The sequence below is a fragment of the Harpia harpyja genome, chromosome 4 (assembly GCF_026419915.1).
Source record: "Harpia harpyja isolate bHarHar1 chromosome 4, bHarHar1 primary haplotype, whole genome shotgun sequence".
Classification (NCBI taxonomy): Eukaryota; Metazoa; Chordata; class Aves; order Accipitriformes; family Accipitridae; genus Harpia; species Harpia harpyja.
Genome location: NC_068943.1, coordinates 9,652,679 through 9,660,713, shown reverse-complemented (window position 1 = coordinate 9,660,713; position 8,035 = coordinate 9,652,679). Strand labels below are relative to the sequence as shown.

General features: G+C 38.3%; 1 long non-coding RNA gene across 1 annotated transcript; it reads right to left on the bottom strand.

Annotated features, from left to right (window-relative positions):
* Positions 1-231: 231 nt before the first annotated feature.
* On the bottom strand, positions 232-3,040 carry LOC128141360 (uncharacterized). The gene is made up of 3 exons (XR_008234976.1): positions 2,854-3,040; positions 1,691-1,767; positions 232-701 (listed from the first exon to the last, which is right to left on the bottom strand). It is a non-coding gene; the product is annotated as an uncharacterized LOC128141360 (long non-coding RNA).
* Positions 3,041-8,035: the final 4,995 nt, after the last annotated feature.

Genomic DNA, 8,035 nt, shown 5'->3' with positions numbered 1-8,035 from the left:
CTTTTTAGGTTTGTTTTCATAGATTTTCTTGTCTGCTCTTAAAAAAGCATCTATACAAGATGCATTTGTGTTTTTCTTTCTGTTTTACGGGCATCTCAGCTGAGGTCTGCCTTAACTTTTTGCTCTTCTCATCAGTGTCACCATCCCTTGTTTTATCAATATCATTATGATATTATAAAGAAAATCAAACATATCTTGAGTATGTACAATAAAAAGACAGTTTTGCATAGACCGATTACCGTTTTATACAATCATTGTTCTGATCACAGTTAAATAAGGAGTATTTTATTTTGAAGGATAGCTTTATGAATGGTAATATATGTCTTTGAGTTCAGTTTCTTCTGTCCTTGGAACAGTTCTGTCTTTACAACCATAAGACCAATCTCTAGCTGTAGTAAGTACCTTCTAATGATTCCCAACCTCATTTTAGGAGAAAAGGAATATAATTTTTGGAAATAATTAAGTTGATGTTTTAGCTAGCTGATCAGAAAGAGTAAGCAAAATTGTTGGCCAGCCTGTTTCCTCTTACTAACTGTACAAATAAATGAAGATACCTCTCTTGTGAGGCACGGCCCTGTAAAAATTCAGAGTACCAAGTTCCATCAGACACATCATTGCTACAGAAGTTATTCTGAAATAAGAAAAATGGCAAAAGATGCAACATTCTCTGTGCTGTCTTCTGGTGGTGTAGCTTCTCCAGCCTGCAAAGAAAATAGATGAGGAGGTGTGTTCCCTTTCCTCCACAAAGCTGATCTGCTATTGCATATTTCCTTCACTGATATCAGTTACCAATCCCACGCATGTAGAGTATGGTACTGTGTGCTGTTCACTCTGACAGGTGAGCAACATTCTACCTCTTTTTGACAGTCTCAGAATTCACTCTCATGGAAGCTTCACACTCCTCTGGGCTGTTTCCCATCTGACTAAAGTTCTCAAAATAAGAAAAGTAATGTAGCTGAAAATCATTAGTTAAGTTCCTATGGTAAGAATCTTTTTACTTTTACCAATTTCTAAAACTATACTAGACTCCTATGTAAGTAGGAGTGTGCCCCAAGTATTATTACTAACTCCCTTTTCTATTTAAAAACCTCAAGGCCTTTGCCATTTTCTGCATTTTGAAATTTCCTGTTGTCCTTCATATGGAGGATTTTTTTCAATATTGGAATTCACAAATTAAAAACACAAAAAAAAAAAAAAATATTCTAATGTCATAATTAAGCTTCATGTCCATATCTCTTACTTTCAGATAAAGAACATGAAACATTTAATTCACACTTAAGAGAATCAATGGGACCAAGAGTTTATTTGTGTATTTTAATCTTAAAAGTGTCCAAATCTACAGAAAGTTTTCATTTTGTTGTTTTTCTCCAACTCAATACTAGGTGAGAAAGGTTTGGGAAAGCTTGGGTTTTTTTCATAACAATGTTTAATTGCATAAAAAAAATAAAATCCTAATACATTATAGGCATTTTCAAATATTTATTGTAACAGTGTCTTTCAGGTAAATTTGGCAGCATTACAAAATAAGTGTTTAAACAAAAATGAAAACCCTGTTTAGGTTTTGTGTAAGTTTTAATGAATGTGTCTATAGCTATAAAAGGTAGTGCATAGACAAGGAAAAATAGACATGAGCACAAAAAAATTATAAGGAAATAGAAACTCTGCTGTTCAGTAGTTAAGTTCAGACAACCTTGTTCTTTATCAGAAGATTTTTCTAAAAGTCCTCTGACATCCGTATTTCAGTGGTGATGTGAAATGCGTTGTTTCCTGGATGGGAGGTGTTGAGTCAATGATCAAAATTTGAACACACTTGATGTGATATCTAACATCTTGAGCTGCAGCCCACTAAATAGACTGTAAGAAAAGCTTTTATGTTTTTCACACCTTTTATTTCCCCACTAAGGGGTCAGAAAATGCTTCTGAGTCTTAACGATGTGACAGTGTTTTTTCAGAATCAATCCCAGCTACTGTATAACATCCACATCTCCTTTGGGGAATCGATATCTTAAAAGTTACTCAGGGCAAAAGTTAGGTCTATATTATAGGTCAAGCCATGCTGACAGGTTGACAAGGCAAAAAAGGTCATTTATCCTGTATGGCAGAACCAGGAACAGAGCTCTGTTCTGATCAATCCACTAACAGGATAAGAAAGTGGCTCAAAGTGACATGCTGTGTCCATTGAACTTAAACAGCACCAATCGGCTGTTCATTTAAACCTTGCCTTTGGCAATTTTCTGGAAATGTGTGTTGAGCACTTCAGTTAGTTCTTATACTTTTTTCTCTAAGTCTCTGTCTGGAATTTTGTCCTTGGAGAAAAGTTCCTTTTAAAAAAGTTTATATGTTCCAGCACTTAAAATGAATATCCAGATTTTACTTCAGAAGACTGTCCAATGGAAAAAGCTTTGATCAAAGAGCAACTGATGCACATTTCCTGTTGCTATATGAATATAATTTTGAAACAGTACACATTCATTTCAATAACTATTCACAATTGTGTGTGTGTGTGTGTGTGTGTGTATGAATACACCAAGATTGAAATGTGAACTTTCCAGGCTTGGACTCTAAAAGATCAATAGGATTTCAAAATATCAGTTAATCTTACTTAAATCTTACGGTTACAAGAAAAAGGGAAGAAAAAAAAATCTTCAGTAACATGTCACTTTGAGTGGTTCATGGCTCTAAATCTATCTATTCACTGGATACTTTCTAAATACATGATTATAAACACATTTACCAATCTCGCAGGCAAAAAAAACTATGTATCTTTTACAGTATTCCTTTACTATGTCTATTCTTTTCTCTCATGTAAAGTTTAGTAGTGTTCATCAGTAAGAGAAATGGTACTGCCCTTACCTGAAAAGCTTCTTTCTTCCCATTAACACCGACCTGACTGGTGCTACATGGCATGAGTGTGTGTATAGAGGAGCACAAGAACATCCCATCCACTTTCTCTCATTCAAAGTGCAGCTGGATCAGCTCAAAAAAATCTGTAAAATATATACAAATATAGAAAAAAATCAATAAAATATATAAAAATAACAATGATGATATTTTGCTCTGTCTAAATTTTGTAAAAAGGTCTCCTTGGGCTGGATATGAAATTAAGTTAGAGTTTTTTTCCTTACAGAATTCTATGCATTCTTCAGAAATATTCTGCAACAAAATGGATGAAAACTAAGATCGCTTTCTCTTCTTGTTATTTTATTCCCATTCCTCCTTATGAATTTATAAAAACTTTTGCAGCATTTACAACACAATTAATTTAGACTTAATTTTCCTGATTCGACAAGTGATGGCTAGACACAACTAAGTAAAATTACCTAAATTTTAAGCTTAAATGTTATGACATGTTTTAATTTATGACATTATTTTAGGTCATCAACTCCAGCTCTGTTAGTACAATATGTCATGTATTCCCAGATAGCTAAAAAAGCATGTATGTCTGTGTGTGCATGTGTGCACACAGGTTTGAGAAGAGAAAGAGAGCAAGAGAAAAGGACCCTGCTTCTCAAATATTTCTTTGCATAACCATTCCTCTATTGTAACCTCAGGATAACCTGCAAATTACAAAAAAATGGTTGGGGAAGGAGGATGAGGGGATGCCTACATGACCCACTCATAGCAATTGTCCTGCATGAAAACAGCTTTTAAGACGGCAAGTGCAACCTGTGTGTGTTTGTGTGTCTATACTGAGTAAACAAAACTGTCCAGAGGGCATTCGCCAAAAACTCATCTTATTAAAGAGGAAGACAAGCATGAGCCTCAAACTAATGATGAACATCAGCTGGATTCAACAGTAACTTGGGAAATACCAAAAAGAATTTTGAAGCAAAGGAGGAATCAGCCTGATGATAATAAATATAAAAGAAGCATGAACTTTTCTAGCATGGAGGTGGAGACCTTCGAAAGGAAGCATCATGGAGGCCTGTCCCTGCTGGCAATATCCCCAGGACACCTGACCACTGCCAAGGCTTGGTAGCACAGCCTCCCCATGGGTCACCGAGAGCAGCCTGCACCCAGCTAGCAGAGCAACGGTACCCAAGTGTTTAGTAACATTGTGCAAAACTAATCTTATGGTTTGTATGTTGTATTACCAATATTGATCCTGAATGTATGGTTCACTGACTGTCAGTTAAGAACCTGTCATTAATAAATTCATAAATCACTTTGATCAGGATTTTGGCTTCAAGTATTTGAACTGAGTATTCTTTCCTTGGAATAGGAGAAAATTTCTGAGATTTGGTTTATCAAAGCAATATGGAAAGCAATATACTTTAATATAGGTTGAGAATTGAGATAAATAGTAGTCCAAGTTAAGTCAAAGCGAAGTATGCAAATTAATACTGATTAACTGAAGCCCTAAATCTTGATGGCAGGAAGTAATTATTAGCAGAGGAGTGGGATTAAAAAAATCCCATGACAAAACATAATGGGCTGCTTCAGATTTACCTGCTAAACAAGGTATCTATTCCTTTAAGGCTGGCACATGAAACTCTGTAAGTCTGACACTCAAGGGGCAGAGATTTTGCACAGAAACCATTAAAAAGTAGAGAAAAGGATGAGGTTTTCCTCAATATCTACTTGATATATATTCTATGTCTCAGCAATAAGACTGCTCTGGTAGATATCAGGAGGCACATGTAGAAAAAAGTCCTAGGGCTAAGCTTTTTTTCAAGTCTTAATTAATTCTGTTGTGCACTTAAGATATTCACAAGACCATCCTACCCAATACCTTTACATGAGCACACACTTCCAGCAGTACAGATTCAGAACCTTGTGTCCCCTATAGGCTTTATTTCTCAATGTCTTCACGGGCATTCTTGTTCCACCTTCCCATATACCAATTATTTTATTTATTTGGAGGGGTATACTCCAATACCATTTTTAGAGTTAACTCTTTAATACCTTGTTAGTGTGTATGAAAAATAGAGTAAAAGTAGTTGTCGTGGTTTAACCCCAGCTGGCAGCTAAGCACCACACAACCACTCACTCATCTGCCTCACAGTGGGATGGGGGAGAGAATTGGAAGAGTAGAATTGAGAAAACTCGTGGGCTGAGATAAAGACAGTTTAATAGGTAAAGCAAAAGCCACGTGCACAAGCAAGGCAAAACAAGGAATTCATTCACCGCTTCCCATCGGCAGGCAGGTGTTCAGGCATTCCCAGGAAAGCAGGGCTCCATCACACGTAATGGTTACTGGGGAAGAACAAACACCATCACTCCAAATGTGTCCCGTCCCCCCCCCTTCCTTCTTCTTCCCCCAGCTTTATATGCTGAGCATGATGTCATATGGTGTGGGATATCCCTTGGTCAGTTGGGGTCAGCTGTCCCAGCTGTGTCCCCTCCCAACTCCTTGTGCCCCCCCAGCCTGCTCGCTGGTGGGGTGGGCTGAGAAGCAGAAAAGCCCTTGACTCTGTGTAAGCCCTGCTCAGCAGTAACGAAAACATCCCTGATTTATCAACACTGTTTCCAGCACAAATCCAAAACACAGCACCATACTAGTTACTATAAAGAAAATTAACACTATCCCAGCCAAAACCAGCACAGTAGTACAAAGGAGAAGCAGCATATATAAGAATGCTTAACCATACTTTTTGAGGCATCAGTAAATGAAAAAAGAAACAAAACAACATCCAAATTATCAGAGAAAATTTTTTTTTGCCCATTAAAATATTATGTTTGAAAAACTGTACTGTATTGGGTGTAGGTGGCAAGGTTTTGGTAACAGGAGTGTAGGGGTGCAGGGGTGGCCTCTGTGAGAAGAGGCCAGGGGCTGTCCCATGCCAGACACAGTTGTTTCCAACCAGCTCCAACAGACCCACAGCAGGACACAGCCGAGACCGTCAGCCAAGCTGGTGGTATCTGTGGGAAAGTGTGTTTAAGAAAGGGCAAAAAACCACTGGACAAGCAGAGGAGGAGGCAGCTAATGGAGAAAAAGCAGAGGGAATGCCAAAGTTAGGGAGGAGGTGCTCCGTGGTGCCAGAGCAGATACTCATACTGCAGCCCACGGAGGACCCCACACTGGAGCAGGATTGTATTTCCTGAAAGAAACTGTGTCCTGTGGAGAATCCATGCTGGATCAGGGTAAAAGTGTGTGAGGGGGAAGGAGCAGCAGAGAGGAACTGTCATATGCTACAAACCCACAGTAAACTCTGTGAGTGAGCAGCTGGGTGGGAAATTGGCTGTTAGCCAAGGCTATCCACCACAGTTACACCAGGGTCTTGGGAGTTCCCTGAAGGGAAATGAGTACAGTATAGACTCTGTGACTGACAAGAATGTATATAAAAAAATATAGTCACCTACATGCATCTCTTCTGAACAGAAATTCAGTAGTAATTTTATATGTAATTCCATCACTATTTTTCTTCCCTTTGTAGTATTCCCTCGAAGAGATGACTAAATTTTAACTTGAATTAAATTTCTCATTAATGCCAATATGCTGTAACACTTTTATTTATGATTCTGTTCATTATACTAACCACAATTTATTTATGATGTGTATTTTCCAAGCAGACAGGACTCAATGGCCTGTGCCTGTAGGAGGTCACAATGCATCTTAGGTAGACTCATCAAATTGTTAATTCTGTTTTTCAGTGAAATTTCATTGCCATTAACCTTTTCCAAACAGATGTAAAGAATTTTATTAGTTATGTGTATTAATCAATTAGTAATGACATTTAAGGCTTAGTTTGTGCCTTTGTCAAAAACATTGCAACATTATATAATGCTTGTACATGCACATACACTTGTACCCACACACGTGTGTATTCACCTCTGTCTAAAAACTCTCAAAAAAAAAGATAGCTTGCTGCTGTAGCATTGTTGCATCTGCAAAAATTTTAAAGGCATTAAGTGATTTTACTGGCAATAGAGGCTGGCAGTTAGGATAGTATTAGATACATTTATTCTTACAGAGTTTATATTAATGATAAAGTTAAATATTGAGCTAGAAGCTTGCTCAAAGGCAAAATTGTCAAAGGGAAATCAGAATAAACTAAAAATAGGCATGAAAGCTCATGCTCTATTAATCTTTTCATATAAAAATAATATTGTAAAATAGTTTGCATTGTTTTAAGAACTCAAGGAACAATCATTTTAAGCAGACCTTCTTAACTTGCTGACATGAATAGTTGTCCTGACTTTCAAACCTTTTCAGCATAACAACTCATTCCAATCAAGTCTGCATAGCTAGTAGATCAAGGAACATGAATTATTTTTTTTGTCACTCTTTGTACTACATCACAAATAGCGCATGTAGTTCTGGGCCCCCTGAGACAGGAAAGACATCAATAAACTGGACCAAGTCCCCCAGGATGGTCATGGCTAGAGCACTTGATCTTTGAGGAGAGGCTGAGGGCCTGGGCCTTTTTCAGCTTGGAGAAGAGCCAGCTGTGGAACACCTAACAGCACCCGCCTCCAGTGCCTCTTGGGAGGTTACTGAGAAGACAAAGACAGTTTCTACTGATGTGCATAGCAGGAGAACAAGAGACAGTGATCCTAAATTGAAACAAGAGGATGCCAGCTGGATATAGAGAAATAAAAATTTCACTCCGAGGAGAATTAAGCAGCAGAGCAGGCTGCCCAGAGAGGTTGTGCATTCTCCATCCTTGGAGTTTTTCAATACACAGCTGAACAAAACCCTAAGCAATGTGGTCTGGATGCACTGTTAATCCTGCTTGGAGCAGGATGTTGGACTAGTGTCGTGGTTTAACCCCAGCCAGCAACTAAACACCACACAGCCGCTCACTCACTCCCCCCCCACCCAGTGGGATGGGGGAGAAAATCGGGAAAAGAAGCAAAACCCGTGGGTTGAGATAAGAACGGTTTAATAGAACAGAAAAGAAGAAACTAATAATGATAATGATAACACTAATAAAATGACAACAGTAATAATGAAAGGATTGGAATGTACAAATGATGCGCAATGCAATTGCTCACCACCCGCCGACCGACACCCAGCCAGTCCCCCGAGCGGCGATTCCCTGCCCCCCACTTCCCCGTTCCTATACTAGATGGGACGTCCCATGGTATGGAA